Source organism: Triplophysa dalaica, chromosome 5, assembly GCF_015846415.1.
Source record: "Triplophysa dalaica isolate WHDGS20190420 chromosome 5, ASM1584641v1, whole genome shotgun sequence".
In the NCBI taxonomy this organism is placed as follows: domain Eukaryota; kingdom Metazoa; phylum Chordata; class Actinopteri; order Cypriniformes; family Nemacheilidae; genus Triplophysa; species Triplophysa dalaica.
This window is the reverse complement of record NC_079546.1, coordinates 17,919,511-17,934,802: the sequence shown is the minus strand read 5'-3', so window position 1 is coordinate 17,934,802 and position 15,292 is coordinate 17,919,511. Positions and strand designations below refer to the sequence as shown.

At 43.8% G+C, this 15,292-nt stretch overlaps 16 non-coding genes across 16 annotated transcripts; 2 read left to right on the top strand and 14 right to left on the bottom strand.

The window, feature by feature from the left end:
- Positions 1-2,973: 2,973 nt before the first annotated feature.
- trnam-cau (transfer RNA methionine (anticodon CAU)) lies at positions 2,974-3,047 on the top strand. The gene has a single exon. It is a non-coding gene; the product is annotated as a tRNA-Met (tRNA).
- A 93-nt stretch (positions 3,048-3,140) lies between these two features.
- Positions 3,141-3,212, top strand: trnae-cuc (transfer RNA glutamic acid (anticodon CUC)). The gene has a single exon. It is a non-coding gene; the product is annotated as a tRNA-Glu (tRNA).
- A 76-nt stretch (positions 3,213-3,288) lies between these two features.
- On the bottom strand, positions 3,289-3,375 carry trnay-gua (transfer RNA tyrosine (anticodon GUA)). The gene is given in 2 exon segments: positions 3,289-3,324; positions 3,339-3,375. It is a non-coding gene; the product is annotated as a tRNA-Tyr (tRNA).
- A 371-nt stretch (positions 3,376-3,746) lies between these two features.
- Positions 3,747-3,829, bottom strand: trnal-cag (transfer RNA leucine (anticodon CAG)). The gene has a single exon. It is a non-coding gene; the product is annotated as a tRNA-Leu (tRNA).
- Positions 3,830-4,638: 809 nt separating this feature from the next.
- trnaq-cug (transfer RNA glutamine (anticodon CUG)) lies at positions 4,639-4,710 on the bottom strand. The gene has a single exon. It is a non-coding gene; the product is annotated as a tRNA-Gln (tRNA).
- A 109-nt stretch (positions 4,711-4,819) lies between these two features.
- Positions 4,820-4,892, bottom strand: trnay-gua (transfer RNA tyrosine (anticodon GUA)). Its single transcript has one exon. It is a non-coding gene; the product is annotated as a tRNA-Tyr (tRNA).
- A 2,989-nt stretch (positions 4,893-7,881) lies between these two features.
- Positions 7,882-7,954, bottom strand: trnaf-gaa (transfer RNA phenylalanine (anticodon GAA)). Its single transcript has one exon. It is a non-coding gene; the product is annotated as a tRNA-Phe (tRNA).
- Positions 7,955-8,641: 687 nt separating this feature from the next.
- On the bottom strand, positions 8,642-8,713 carry trnap-ugg (transfer RNA proline (anticodon UGG)). The gene has a single exon. It is a non-coding gene; the product is annotated as a tRNA-Pro (tRNA).
- A 1,015-nt stretch (positions 8,714-9,728) lies between these two features.
- trnaq-cug (transfer RNA glutamine (anticodon CUG)) lies at positions 9,729-9,800 on the bottom strand. Its single transcript has one exon. It is a non-coding gene; the product is annotated as a tRNA-Gln (tRNA).
- A 109-nt stretch (positions 9,801-9,909) lies between these two features.
- Positions 9,910-9,982, bottom strand: trnaf-gaa (transfer RNA phenylalanine (anticodon GAA)). The gene has a single exon. It is a non-coding gene; the product is annotated as a tRNA-Phe (tRNA).
- A 687-nt stretch (positions 9,983-10,669) lies between these two features.
- On the bottom strand, positions 10,670-10,741 carry trnap-ugg (transfer RNA proline (anticodon UGG)). The gene has a single exon. It is a non-coding gene; the product is annotated as a tRNA-Pro (tRNA).
- A 1,398-nt stretch (positions 10,742-12,139) lies between these two features.
- Positions 12,140-12,211, bottom strand: trnaq-cug (transfer RNA glutamine (anticodon CUG)). The gene has a single exon. It is a non-coding gene; the product is annotated as a tRNA-Gln (tRNA).
- A 109-nt stretch (positions 12,212-12,320) lies between these two features.
- On the bottom strand, positions 12,321-12,393 carry trnaf-gaa (transfer RNA phenylalanine (anticodon GAA)). The gene has a single exon. It is a non-coding gene; the product is annotated as a tRNA-Phe (tRNA).
- A 1,570-nt stretch (positions 12,394-13,963) lies between these two features.
- On the bottom strand, positions 13,964-14,036 carry trnaf-gaa (transfer RNA phenylalanine (anticodon GAA)). Its single transcript has one exon. It is a non-coding gene; the product is annotated as a tRNA-Phe (tRNA).
- Positions 14,037-14,262: 226 nt separating this feature from the next.
- On the bottom strand, positions 14,263-14,334 carry trnaq-cug (transfer RNA glutamine (anticodon CUG)). Its single transcript has one exon. It is a non-coding gene; the product is annotated as a tRNA-Gln (tRNA).
- A 109-nt stretch (positions 14,335-14,443) lies between these two features.
- On the bottom strand, positions 14,444-14,516 carry trnaf-gaa (transfer RNA phenylalanine (anticodon GAA)). Its single transcript has one exon. It is a non-coding gene; the product is annotated as a tRNA-Phe (tRNA).
- Positions 14,517-15,292: the final 776 nt, after the last annotated feature.

Sequence of the window (15,292 nt, the reverse complement as noted above, 5' to 3'; positions counted from 1 at the left end):
CTCTATTACCACATAGTTCCCACTCTACTAGACTTGATGTAAAGGTGCCGAAGTTAGAATATTATGTAGATTGTGTATTGTCTGCAGTTACTCTGCTTCTAGACGTACAGAAATGGTGCTCTCCAGTACATTGTTCCAATCCTGAAAATTGTACAGATAAGTTAATCATGAGTATGGATACTGTCCCGCAAGTTGTATCTCCTATGGGGACAGTAATATCTGTGCCAAAGGGACTATGGTGTGTAGAGAGAAAGACAGAGGGAGAAAATGATCTAGGACAGATCCCATTGTCACACTGTAAGGAAGTGAGGAATACCTCAACGGCTGGAGGATGCTGTGTAAATTGTCTATTAGCATACATGAATGAATATCCACAGATGAATAAAATTAAATGTAAAACCCAAGATGGGTTAGGATAGGGTATGATGAACACACAGATAACTTGGAGACGAGCTAATTCCACAGGAAAAAATTATTGCATGGAATATTGTAGGCCAAATATTCACAGCCACCCGCTCCGTACCTTCACACAAAGTCACAAGTATATCAGCCGATTGGTGGTGGTTGTGTGGACATAGAGTGTATACAGCATTGCCAAGAAATTGGACAGGAAGGTGTGCTTTGGTAGAACCAGCAAAAACAATAATAATAGTTGGAAGTCAACCAAAATTAAGCAGAATGAAAAGAGAGTTGGCTGATAGAGGTATAACACCAGCCAGTTCTAGATCAAACCCAGTGCCTACAGAGCATAGTCTATGGACTTGATGGGAAAATTTTTGGGAATCAATTTTTCCAGGTGTTGGGGTATCTGGTTTACAAATTGAGGTTGAAATTACCAGATATGAATTCTTGATATGAATTCCAGTGGTAGTATTCATAAATTTAATCACATAAAAGAAGAAATGAGAGATTTGAGATTAATGACATTACAAAATAGACTGGTACTAGACCAGCTAACAGCCTCTCAAGGAGGTGTATGTGTTATTGTTGGCGATATTTGTTGTACTTTTGATCCAGATAATGATGCAGATGGACATTTGATCGACCAAGTTATTAAAAACATCACAAGAGCAGTTGCTGAGATGACCAGTCGAGAGAGAAATGGAGATGAATGGGACTGGAGTTTGAGTTTTTCCAGCCTTTTCAGTAAAATCGAACATTGACTGATTTTAATTGTTATAATTTTTTCATGCATTCTGGTTTTGCTTTGCTTATGGCCCTGTATTATGGCTATGATTCGCCGTGCATTAAAATCATCTATATGTGTGATTATGAATGGTTACCATGTTGCTCAGGCAAGACCAGGGGATAAGATGACAACGAATCCGGATGTAATGTAAATAACAGAGATAAACAAATCTGCTCCGACCGGACGTGGTCCTTAGATTATTAATTTTCTTTATTATTTAGCATTTTAACTCTAACTGTTTAGCATGGATGCAGAAAACATATTGGTAAGTCATAAATGAATAAAAGCAAACAAATGAATTGTGAAGTTGGTAAGCTCACTGAATACATTCCTGGATAGATAGTTGGAGGACAGGTTTCCCTCTGGCTATATGGGGGGATTCTTTCTATGCTAAACATTCTTTGTCTTATCTGCTATACCTTATTTGGTCATTCTGTGACCCCTGGACATTTGGACCATCCAGAGGTTTTTTGGTACGTATATAAAGGCTTCTAGATTCTAAAATAAATGAGTTCAAAAGCTGGATGCCTTTGTGTCTAGTTCTTGTGATTCCAGATCTGCAGATGAATTCTCTCACAACATCCAACCTATTTCTGATTTGATTTTAAGTGTAATCCAAAACACAGAAAGAAACTTAGTGTTCGAAAGGAACCAGAAGTTTAACAGAACCCCTCCTCTGTCTAACATTAATTTGCGCACTGCCATTTCCATGTAAAGCCGAGCCTGGAGTCTCCAGTGTGTGCAAAGCAATGTCAGCAGTGGGATTTGAACCCACGCCTCCAGAGGAGACTGCGACCTAAACGCAGCACTTTAGAACGCTCGGGCATCCTGACAGTGTGGTCATATGCAAATGCAGCCGTTCAATGGCACACAGGCCATTTAGAAATAACGTACCGCAAGGAGCGCGATTCCCAGATAGAGGGGACCTTTCCTCCTCACTTTTCGACACTTCACTCTTCGATTTGATGCTTATTCATAAACCATGAGGTCTTGTTTCTATTTTTTGCAAGAATTATATATTTTAAACCAATTGCATTAATGATCAGCCTGTTAAGAGCATTTCCTAATGAATACTGTTTTAATTGGGAAGATAATTTAGAATATGTTCTGGTATAAATGGCAGGGAACGGATGCATTTTTAGTAGCTTTGTCAGTAATTTGCTCGCGATGAATCCATTTAAATTGTTACACTTTGTTTGTATGTTCAGTAGATTTTACTTAAAAAAAAAGAACATTGACCGCTTTAATTGAACAGCCCTGATTTATGGTAAGGGCTATGTGTATGGCTTCATTATCCCAAGGAGTTTCCGTCCCTTTACCTGTTTCATAGAAAAGTGACCCTACAGTCATTTAAACTAAGTCCTGCTCCTTATGCGATGCACTAATTGCGCTTTCACAACTCATATGAAATTGATGAATCAGATTTAATGAAAAGTTTTTTTGTTTTGTATTTTGTTGTTACTTTTATAAAACATTGCATACTGAAATGTCAGGCTATTCTGTCACTGAAAACGGTCAGACCAGAGTTGCACCACTGCGTCCGGCGGACGCTGCAAAAGAGTTTAGCGGACAGCAATTTCCTATGTTTTCTCAGATTGCATCACAAGCATGGTCACAAGCAAGAATATCCATTCTTAGAACTCCCCGCAGCCTGTTTATATGTGCAGTTCCCTTCCAAAACAAACGTTTGGCCGAAACCAAATGGACAGCTTCCCTGTTATATCAACAAAAGCCTAGTCTTTTCACTTTTAACCTTTGCTGTTTACTTAAACATTCCGTGGTACGCCTCGTTGGCGCAGTTTGGCAGCGCGTCAGTCTCATAATCTGAAGGTCGTGAGTTCGGGCCTCAAACGGGGCAGCGTGGTGGGAACTTCTTTTGAACTGACAGACTGGTTCTATTAAGGCGACACATCTTTCCGGCTCCTGCGTAGCAACGTTCACGAGCGGGTGCTCCCTGGTGGTCTAGTGGCTAGGATTCGGCGCTCTCACTGCCGTGGCCCGGGTTCGATTCCCGGTCAGGGAATGCGCTTTTGGACGCCCTCTGGCTGTTTTCTTGTGACTTTGAAAACAATAGCCTATGATGGTCTCCAAGAGACGCTTCCTTCGAGTCGGATTCGAACCAGCGACCTAAGGATGACCAGTGAGATGGCTACAGTCCTGGGCTCTACCAACTGAGCTATCGAAGGCCCGGATACCGTCTATTGTCTGAGCTATTTTTGGGCCTTGTCAGCGGAAGCCCTCGTGGCACGAAAAGGAGCTGAGGGGCAACGAGCCAGCCAGGAGTCGAACCTAGAATCTTCTTATCCGTAGTCAGACGCGTTATCCATTGCGCTACTGGCCCTCTTTGAGGGCAAACAGGAAGAACGCAGATCGAGTAGAGGAAAAGGGGCTGACAGAACCCACGCTATCTGGAACAAACCTGTGCCTGGTAATCAAGATTACTTGCAACTACAAAGCAGATGTGGATTGGAACCCTTACACTGTCTGACTTAAATTAGCGCACGGCGGTTTCCATGTTAATCCGAGCCTGGAGTCTCCAGTGTGACATGCAAAGCAATGTCAGAAGTGGGATTCTAACCCACGCCTCCAGAGGAGACTGCGACCTGAACGCAGCGCCTTAGACCGCTCGGCCATCCTGACAGTGGGGGCGTACGGCCTCTCAGCAACCGTGCACTCACGACTTTCGGAATGGACTCTTAAATGCAGCCGTTCAATGGCACACAGGCCATTTAGAAATAACGTACCGCAAGGAGCGCGATTCCCAGATAGAGGGGACCTTTCCTCCCCAATTTTTCTTAAACCATGAGGTCTTGTTTCTATTTTTTGCAAGAATTATATATTTTAAACCAATTTCATTAATGATCACCCTGTTCAGAGCATTTCCTAATGAACACTGTTTTAATTGGGAAGATAATTTAGAATCTGTTCTGGTATAAATGGCAGGGAACGGATGCATTTTTATTAGCTCTGTCAGTAATTTGCTCGCGATGAATCCATTTAAATTATTACACTTTGTTTGTATGTTCAGTAGATTTTACTTCAAAAAAAGAACATTGACCGCTTTAATTGAACAGCCCTGATTTATGCAATCACATTGACGTTTCAGAAATGGGCAATTTGTTATATTTATTTTCCGCTTTGCCTTGGTTGTATTGACCTTTGGCTCATTGTGTACCGTTGGCCTGTTGTCAGTGTGAAAGCAGCAAATGCTACTTTAACTCGAGGTTTAATGAAACCTAGTTGTTATCCTACCATTGTCTTACGTTGTCATTACAAAGATCCTCCACCTTCTATGTGGTTCCTCGTTCCACAAGTACAACACTTTTCCTGCACGTAAACAGATGAAATTCACTTGTGTTTGCCTGACAGCTTAAACGTTTTAGTACAAAGGTCGGGGAGGTAACAATCCCTGGCATGAGCCCCTCGAAAAGGTGTAGACTTTCAATGAGAGGTCTCACCGAGATTTGAACTCGGATCGCTGGATTCAGAGTCCAGAGTGCTAACCATTACACCATGAAACACAATAAGAAGATGTTTTCGACATGCCAGATTCCGAAGAAAAGAGCGCACGGTCTTGTGAATGCAAGAGCTCCACTATAACTAGAGCAAAGCATTGGACAGAGGAACGCATGCCGAAACCTGGGATCAAACCAGGGACCTTTAGATCTACAGTCTAACGCTCTCCCAAGTGAGCTATTTCGGCCACGTTTGCAGATTTCTTGACTTGCGAATCGTAGTCCGCGGACGACCCCTGGCGCTGAAGCCCTGAATTATGGAACAGAATGCCAGAGAAAAGCGTTTGGGGATCGGGGATCGAACCCGGCGTTATTAGCACCACGCACTAGCCAACTGAGCTAACAGGCCATGGGTCTCCTGCTTTCATGATCTGGATTGCCATAGTGCCACCTTGAGTGTCCTCACAATACGATGAACGCTTAAAGCAGGGCTGGTCCAGGATTTGAACCCGTGACCTCTCGCACCCAAAGCGAGAATCATGCCCCTAGACCAACGAGCCGAGCGGTTTGCAGCGAATGTGATTTCAAGGCGCTTTGGAAAAGCATTTTCCCCTTCTCCCCGGTTTCATTGAGCAAAGGTGTAGTGTATGGATCAAGCCATTCAACCTCTCACTCCCTTTTGTCTAGGTATTAAGATCACATCTTCAAAGGCCATAGCAGACCTAGCTCCATGGGGTCTGGTTTTAGGGTTTAAACTCTCAAAGATAGTGTGATAACCATTTGGTTTCCCTGTAGGATGTTTACGACTCATAGACTTCAAAGCGTAAGTAATTAAGTCTGTGTCTCATATCTAACTTACCATCTGAGGCTAACCAGAGAAACTTCTATGACAAATAGGAACTTATGTGATTTAAACTATCCTTTTTGTAAATCTATCTAAATGTCTAGGTTGTGTGTTGTCGCTCGTGCTATTTTATATACTCTGTATTTGTTAGATATGCAAGTTTTGATTCAGGGTTCATTTGACGTATTCATACGTTCACAGTTCAATGTCTTGCATGTTTCATATGTAACTACACATCTTTGAAATCCCTATATGATGAGCTATGTTATAAAAAACATAGCACACATCATACTATGCCCATAACTAAGTTTAGGTATTAAACGCAAACTGACCAAACTGTCAGAGCTATGCAAATGAGGTGCCATGAGAAACAAAGGATCTTTCTTAGGCCCCCTTTTCACTTTCATGGCATTGGCCCGCAGACCATCTGGGGGCAGGGCAGGTATGCATTTAAAACACCATCACCAAACCAAGTAAAAAAAACTCTTTTGGAATCGGAAAGGAAAAGAAAGAGGACGAGAAGACACTCCAAGGGACTCCCCTCTGGGGAGTCCGTTTAGGCCATGGAACTTTGGACTCAGAACCCAAACTCAGCGTTTCAACAGGACTGCATTCTGAAACCATTCAAGATTTCCATCAACGCGCATACAGATATTGGTCCAACAACAATATTGCAAGTATCCGTTTCTAAATATAGATTAGCTGTGTTAAGATCGTGCCTCTTTGTTAAAGATGATTTTAATGGTTTTCAGACATGTTTTACCTGCCTCGCGGCCATGCCCTCTCACTTTCTCTCTCTCTCTCTGCGCATCCTAGCGCATTTGTGTTTCATGTATTTGTTTGTCTTCATTATGTTTACCATGTAGAGTAGAGTTTAATAAAAACCATAAAGGCATTTGTGATTGGTTCTCTGCGTTCACGCTCACAAACTTGGTGACTTAAACTGTGTTTCGATCTATGCTACCTCTGCTCTTAATTCTGTTTGGTAAAGTCACGTTACTTATAGTCATGAGATAACGTTAGTGTATAAAATCATTGATGTATCTGCTGGACGGATACATATGGGATTTGTATCACTATCTTTCTAATAAGAATTGTAAAATATGTATGTGTAATGACGATTATTATACATATTTGCCTTTGAGCTAAACTAATTCCTTGACTGAATTTGACATTTTAACAACTCATTTCATATATGTTTGATCTTGATAGATCTGGTGGAGAATCTTATTTGATGAGTAAACTCATCCGTAATTTAACAAGCAGCTAAAAACGTACAAAGGCAATGCGCGTCTTTTTCCGATAATGCGCGGGAATTTGCTCAAATGATAGAGCGCTCGCTTGGCATTCGAGAGGAAGAGGGAATGACGGCCTTATTCTCCATATTAGAGGCTTTTGGAGCTTCTTTCGTGCGACTTAGCCCTCCCTATGCTACCTGTCGAGGCTCACCTTTGCAGAAAAAGGTCTTCGTGTTGAATACTGTTCATATATTCAGTCACAAAAAGCCTTCAGTGCCCCTTGTCTCTCCTCGCTATGGCACCTGGACACAAATGACAAGAATCTCCCATATGGTGTGCGCATTGCTTTTACCCAGAGCAACGTAATGCAGGACATTTCACGATCAGAGACAATCAAGTTGTCACTTAAGATTCCACAAGTTTTTTTTTGCTGTGTAACTTGTTTTTTCAATAAACCAGTGTGGATATGTGAGGTGGTTTGTTTCCTTGCCCTTTTCTTGTAGTTTCTTGAAAAGGGTTATCCTCCATTACTGTTGGGCAATTGTCAAAATAAGGCTAAGCATGAAAAATCTCTCTCCCCAAATCTTCTCTTTATAGTATGTGTGTATGTGCAATCACATTAAGGTTTCAGAAATGGGCAATTTGTTATATTTATTCTCCGCTTTGCCTTGGTTGTATTGACCTTTGGCTCATTGTGTACCGTTGGCCTGTTGTCAGTGTGAAAGCAGCAAATGCTATTTTAACTTGAGGTTTAATGAAACCTAGTTGTTATCCTACCATTGTCTTACGTTGTCATTACAAAGATCCTCCACCTTCTATGTGGTTCCTCGTTCCACAAGTACAACACTTTTCCTGCACGTAAACAGATGAAATTCACTTGTGTTTGCCTGACAGCTTGAAAGTTTTAGTACAAAGGTCAGGGCGGTAACAATCCCTGGCATGAGCCCCTCGAAAAAGCGTACACTTCCAATGAGAGGTCTCACAGAGATTTGGACTCGGATCGCTGGATTCAGATTCCATACTGCTAACCATTACACCATGAAACCCAATGTGAAGCTGTTTTCGACATGCCAGATTCCGAAGAAAAGAGCGCACGGTCTTGTGAATGCAAGAGCTCCACTATAACTAGAGCAAAGCATTGGACAGAGGGACGCATGCCGAAACCCGGGATCGAACCAGGGACCTTTAGCTCTTCAGTCTAACGCTCTCCCAACTGAACTATTACGGCGACGTTTGCAGATTTCTTGACTTGCGAATCGTAGTCCGCGGACGACCCCTGGCGCTGAAGCCCTGAATTATGGAACAGAATGCCAGAGAAAAGCCTGTGGCCAGTACGGGGATCGAACCCGCGACCTTGGCATTATTAGCACCACGCTCTAGCCCAACGGTTCCCAATCCTGGTCCTCGCGACCCCCTGCTCTGCATATTTTGTATGCTTCTCCTACCGCTTCGGAGGTTTGTTTAATACGCCCATAAGAGCCCTGCGAAGTAAACATCACTAGATATTCTGCCATAAATCCCGTTCGAAATGTGGATAATGTTGCGCAAATCTCAAAATTACGGTTAAATAACCCTTCAATCTTCCGTAGTAAGTTTTGTTCTTCGTGTTCTTAAATTAACGTCAGACGATTTCATGTGTGCAGGGAGTAGAGAGCAATGAACACAGTTCAGGGAACACGTCAATCGGAACGCGGTTCATTCATTAAGCTCTCTTCTAATGAGCTAGAGATTTAAATCAGGTGTGTTAAACAAGAGAGATACACAAAATATGCAGAGCGGTGGGTCGCGAGGACCAGGATTGGGAACCGCTGCTCTAGCCAACTGAGCTTACAGGCCATGGGTCTCCTGCTTTCATGATCTGGATTGCCATAGTGCCTCCTTGAGTGTCCTCACAATACGATGAACGCTTAAAGCAGGGCTCGTCCGGGATTTGAACCCGGGACCTCTCGCACCCAAAGCGAGAATCATGCCCCTAGACCAACGAGCCGAGCGGTGTGCAGCGATTGTGATTTCAAGGCGCTTTGGAAAAGCATTTTCCCCGTGTGCCCCGTTTCATTGAGCCAAGGCAATGCGCGTCTTTTTCCGATAATGCGCGGGAATTTGCTCAAATGATAGAGCGCTCGCTTGGCATTCGAGAGGTAGAGGGAATGACGGCCTTATTCTCCATAATAGAGGCTTTTGGAGCTTCCTTCGTGCGACTTAGCCCTCCCTATGCTACCTGTCGAGGCTCACCTTTGCAGCAAAAGGTCTTCGTGTTGAATACTGTTCATATATTCAGTCACAAAAAGCCTTCAGTGCCACTTGTCTCTCCTCGCTATGGCACCTGGACACAAATGACAAGAATCTCCCATATGGTGTGCGCATTGCTTTTACCCAGAGCAACGTAATGCAGGACATTTCACGATCAGAGACAATCAAGTTGTCACTTAAGATTCCACAAGTTTTTTTTTGCTGTGTAACTTGCATTTTCAATAAACCAGTGTGGATATGTAAGGTGGTTCGTTTCCGTGCCATTTTCTTGTAGTATCTTGAAAAGGGTTATCCTCCATTACTGTTGGGCAATTGTCAAAATAAGGCTAAGCATGAAAAATCTCTCTCCCCAAATCTTCTCTTTATAGTACGTGTGTGTGTGCAATCACATTAACGTTTCAGAATTGGGCAATTTGTTATATTTATTTTCCGCTTTGCCTTGGTTGTATTGACCTTTGGCTCATTGTGTACCGTTGGCCTGTTGTCAGTGTGAAAGCAGCAAATGCTACTTTAACTCGAGGTTTAATGAAACCTAGTTGTTATCCTACCATTGTCTTACGTTGTCATTACAAAGATCCTCCACCTTCTATGTGGTTCCTCGTTCCACAAGTACAACACTTTTCCTGCACGTAAACAGATGAAATTCACTTGTGTTTGCCTGACAGCTTAAACGTTTTAGTACAAAGGTCAAAGATCGGGGCGGTAACAATCCCTGGCATGAGCCCCTCGAAAAGGTGAAGACTTTCAATGAGAGGTCTCACCGAGATTTGAACTCGGATCGCTGGATTCAGAGTCCAGAGTGCTAACCATTACACCATGAAACCCAATGTGAAGCTGTTTTCGACATGTCAGATTCCGAAGAAAAGAGCGCAAGGTCTTGTGAATGCAAGAGCTCCACTATAACTAGAGCAAAGCATTGGACAGAGGGACGCATGCCGAAACCCGGGATCGAACCAGGGACCTTTAGCTCTTCAGTCTAACGCTCTCCAAACTGAACTATTACGGCCACGTTTGCAGATTTCTTGACTTGCGAATCGTAGTCCGCGGACGACCCCTGGCGCTGAAGCCCTGAATTATGGAACAGAATGCCAGAGAAAAGCCTGTGGCCAGTACGGGGATCGAACCCGCGACCTTGGCATTATTAGCACCACGCTCTAGCCCAACGGTTCCCAATCCTGGTCCTCGCGACCCCCTGCTCTGCATATTTTGTATGCTTCTCCTACCGCTTCGGAGGTTTGTTTAATACGCCCATAAGAGCCATGCGAAGTAAACATCACTAGATATTCTGCCATAAATCCCGTTCGAAATGTGGATAATGTTGCGCAAATCTCAAAATTACGGTTAAATAACCCTTCAATCTTCCGTAGTAAGTTTTGTTCTTCGTGTTCTTAAATTAACGTCAGACGATTTCATGTGTGCAGGGAGTAGAGAGCAATGAACACAGTTCAGGGAACACGTCAATCGGAACGCGGTTCATTCATTAAGCTCTCTTCTAATGAGCTAGAGATTTAAATCAGGTGTGTTAAACAAGAGAGATACACAAAATATGCAGAGCGGTGGGTCGCGAGGACCAGGATTGGGAACCGCTGCTCTAGCCAACTGAGCTTACAGGCCATGGGTCTCCTGCTTTCATGATCTGGATTGCCATAGTGCCTCCTTGAGTGTCCTCACAATACGATGAACGCTTAAAGGAGAGCTCGTCCGGGATTTGAACCCGGGACCTCTCGCACCCAAAGCGAGAATCATGCCCCTAGACCAACGAGCCGAGCGGTTTGGAAAAGCATTTTCCCCGTGTGCCCCGTTTCATTGAGCCAAAGCAATGCGCGTCTTTTTCCGATAATGCGCGGGAATTTGCTCAAATGATAGAGCGCTCGCTTGGCATTCGAGAGGTAGAGGGAATGACGGCCTTATTCTCCATATTAGAGGCTTTTGGAGCTTCCTTCGTGCGACTTAGCCCTCCCTATGCTACCTGTCGAGGCTCACCGCTGCAGAAAAAGGTCTTCGTGTTGATTCCTGTTCATATATTCAGTCACAAAAAGCCTTCAGTGCCCCTTGTCTCTCCTCGCTATGGAACCTGGACACACATGACAAGAATCTCTCAAATGGTGTGTGCATTGCTTTTACCCAGAGCAACGTGATGCAGGGCATTTCACGATCAGAGACAATCAAGTTGTCACTTAAGATTCCACAAGTTTTTTTTGCTGTGTAACTTGCATTTTCAATAAACCAGTGTGGATATGTGAGGTGGTTCGTTTCCTTGCCCTTTTCTTGTAGTTTCTTGAAAAGGGTTATCCTCCAGTATTGTTGGGCAATTGTCAAAATAAGGCTAAGCATGAAAAATCTCTCTCCCCAAATCTTCTCTTTATAGTACGTGTGTGTGTGCAATCACATTAACGTTTCAGAAATGGGCAATTTGTTATATTTATTTTCCGCTTTGCCTTGGTTGTATTGACCTTTGTCTCATTGTGTACCGTTGGCCTGTTGTCAGTGTGAAAGCAACAAATGCTACTTTAACTTGAGGTTTACTGAAACCTAGTTGTTATCCTACCATTGTCTTACAAAGATCCTCCACCTTCTATGTGGTTCCTCGTTCCACAAGTACAACACTTTTCCTGCACTTAAACAGATGAAATGCACTTGTGTTTGCCCATGGCCTGTTAGCTCAGTGTACCGTTGGCCTGTTGTCGGTGTGAAAGCAGCACATGCTATTTTAACTTGAGGTTTACTGAAACCTAGTTGTTAACCTACCATTGTCTTACGTTATCATTACAAAGACCCTCCACCTTCTATGTGGTTCCTCGTTCCACAAGTACAACACTTTTCCTGCACGTAAACAGATGAAATTCCCTTGTGTTTGCCCATGGCCTGTTAGCTCAGTGTACCGTTGGCCTGTTGTCGGTGTGAAAGCAACAAATGCTACTTTAACTTGAGGTTTACTGAAACCTAGTTGTTAACCTACCATTGTCTTACGTTATCATTACAAAGACCCTCCACCTTCTATGTGGTTCCTCGTTCCACAAGTACAACGCTTTTCCTGCACGTAAACAGATGAAATTCACTTGTGTTTGCCTGACAGCTTAAACGTTTTAGTACAAAGGTCAAAGATCGGGGCGGTAACAATCCCTGGCATGAGCCCCTCGAAAAGTTGTAGACTTTCAATGAGAGGTCTCACCGAGATTTGAACTCGGATCGCTGGATTCAGAGTCCAGAGTGCTAACCATTACACCATGAAACCCAATGTGAAGCTGTTTTTGACATGCCAGATTCCGAAGAAAAGAGCGCACGGTCTTGTGAATGCAAGAGCTCCACTATAACTAGAGAAAAGCATTGGACAGAGGGACGCATGCCGAAACCCGGGATCGAACCAGGGACCTTTAGATCTTCCGTCTAACGCTCTCCCAACTGAGCTATTTCGGACACTTTGCAGATTTCTTGACTTGCGAATCGTAGTCCGCGGACGACCCCTGGCGCTGAAGCCCTGAATTATGGAACAGAATGCCAGAGAAAAGCCTTTGGCCAGTACGGGGATCGGATTTGAGCCCGGGACCTCTCGCACCCAAAGCGAGAATCATGCCCCTAGACCAACGAGCCGAGCGGTGTGCAGCGATTGTGATTTCAAGGCGCTTTGGAAAAGCATTTTCCCCGTGTGCCCCGTTTCATTGAGCCAAGGCAATGCGCGTCTTTTTCCGATAATGCGCCGGAATTTGCTCAAATGATAGAGCGCTCGCTTGGCATTCGAGAGGTAGAGGGAATGACGGCCTTATTCTCCATATTAGAGGCTTTTGGAGCTTCCTTCGTGCGACTTAGCCCTCCCTATGCTACCTGTCGAGGCTCACCTTTGCAGAAAAAGGTCTTCGTGTTGAATACTGTTCATATATTCAGTCACAAAAAGCCTTCAGTGCCCCTTGTCTCTCCTCGCTATGGCACCTGGACACAAATGACAAGAATCTCCCATATGGTGTGCGCATTGCTTTTACCCAGAGCAACGTAATGCAGGACATTTCACGATCAGAGACAATCAAGTTGTCACTTAAGATTCCACAAGTTTTTTTTTGCTGTGTAACTTGCATTTTCAATAAACAAGTGTGGATATGTGAGGTGGTTCGTTTCCTTGCCCTTTTCTTGTATTTTCTTGAAAAGGGTTATCCTCCATTACTGTTGGGCAATTGTCAAAATAAGGCTAAGCATGAAAAATCTCACTCCCCAAATCTTCTCTTTATAGTACGTGTGTGTGTGCAATCACATTAACGTTTCAGAAATGGGCAATTTGTTATATTTATTTTCCGCTTTGCCTTGGTTGTATTGACCTTTGGCTATTTGTGTACCGTTGGCCTGTTGTCAGTGTGAAAGCAGCAAATGCTACTTTAACTCAAGGTTTAATGAAACCTAGTTGTTATCCTACCATTGTCTTACAAAGATCCTCCACCTTCTATGTGGTTCCTCGTTCCACAAGTACAACACTCTTCCTGCACTTAAACAGATGAAATGCACTTGTGTTTGCCCATGGCCTGTTAGCTCAGTGTACCGTTGGCCTGTTGTCGGTGTGAAAGCAGCACATGCTATTTTAACTTGAGGTTTACTGAAACCTAGTTGTTAACCTACCATTGTCTTACGTTATCATTACAAAGACCCTCCACCTTCTATGTGGTTCCTCGTTCCACAAGTACAACACTTTTCCTGCACGTAAACAGATGAAATTCACTTGTGTTTGCCTGACAGCTTAAACGTTTTAGGACAAAGGTCAAAGAGTGGGGCGGTAACAATCCGTGGCATGCCCCCCTCGAAAAAGCGTACACTTCCAATGAGAGGTCTCACAGAGATTTGGACTCGGATCGCTGGATTCAGAGTCCATACTGCTAACCATTACACCATGAAACCCAACGTGAAGCTGTATTCGACATGCCATATCCCGAAGAAAAGAGCGCAAGGTCTTGTGAATGCAAGAGCTCCACTATAACTAGAGTTATGCATTGGACAGAGGCACGCTTGCCGAAACCCGGGATCGAACCAGGGACCTTTAGATCTTCAGTCTAACGCTCTCCCAACTGAGCTATTTCGGCCATGTTTGCAGATTTCTTGACTTGCGTATGGTAGTCCGCGGACGTCCACCTCCATCTTCTATGTGGTTCCTCGTTCCACAAGTACAACACTTTTCCTGCATGTAAATATAGATGAAATTCACTTTTGTTTGCCTGACAGCTTAAACGTTTTAGGACAAAGGTCAAAGAGTGGGGCGGTAACAATCCCTGGCATGCCCCCCTCGAAAAAGTGTAGACTTCCAATGAGAGGTCTCACCGAGATTTGATCTCGGATCGCTGGATACAGAGTCCAGAGTGCTAACCATTACACCATGAAACCCAACGTGAAGCTATATTCGACATGCCAGAGCCCGAAGAAAAGAGCGCAAGGTCTTGTGAATGCAAGAGCTCCACTATAACTAGAGTTATGCATTGGACAGAGGCACGCTTGCCGAAACCCGGGATCGAACTAGGGACCTTTATATCTTCAGTCTAACGCTCTCCCAACTGAGCTATTTCGGCCATGTGTGCAGATTTCTTGACTTGCGTATGGTAGTCCGCGGACGTCCACCTCCATCTTCTATGTGGTTCCTCGTTCCACAAGTACAACACTTTTCCTGCATGTAAATATAGATGAAATTCACTTTTGTTTGCCTGACAGCTTAAACGTTTTAGGACAAAGGTCAAAGAGTGGGGCGGTAACAATCCCTGGCTTTAGTATAAATGCCTGAATGATGCATCTTCCTATTGCACCGTGTACATTTCAGAGGAATACCCCACATCCTCATTGGTGCCCACAGAAACATCCTGTGCCTAAAGTAACTGCTAGGATCAGGAGTTGAAGTAGTAGGCTTGCTGGGACTCGGTGGATGAAACCAGTTTTGTGGAAACTGCTGCTTCAGTCGTCCTGTGGTGTCATACAGACACTGAGCTATCCACTTTTGGTCTGCTGGTTTGAGCAATCGACATAACTGTTTGGGGAGAAAACTCAGCCAATTTACTTCTGGAGGCCTTAGTGTAATGTCCTGTGATGGTGTTTGTACTGCAGTTTGTGGAGCTCTTTGCTGGTCTTCGATGTATGCAGATGACTGTGCAATGGATGATGTTGGATCCACAGATGTTCTGTCCCCATCTGAAAGACTAATCAAACGATGATGCTTGTCAATGTGCTTAAACAGTCCAACTGCACCCCAGACTTTTTCACCACACTGATCACAACATTCTTGGACATGGTTGTCTGAGAGATGTTCACTGGAACCATCCACATTAACATCTTCGCTACAAAGAGCACACTTAAT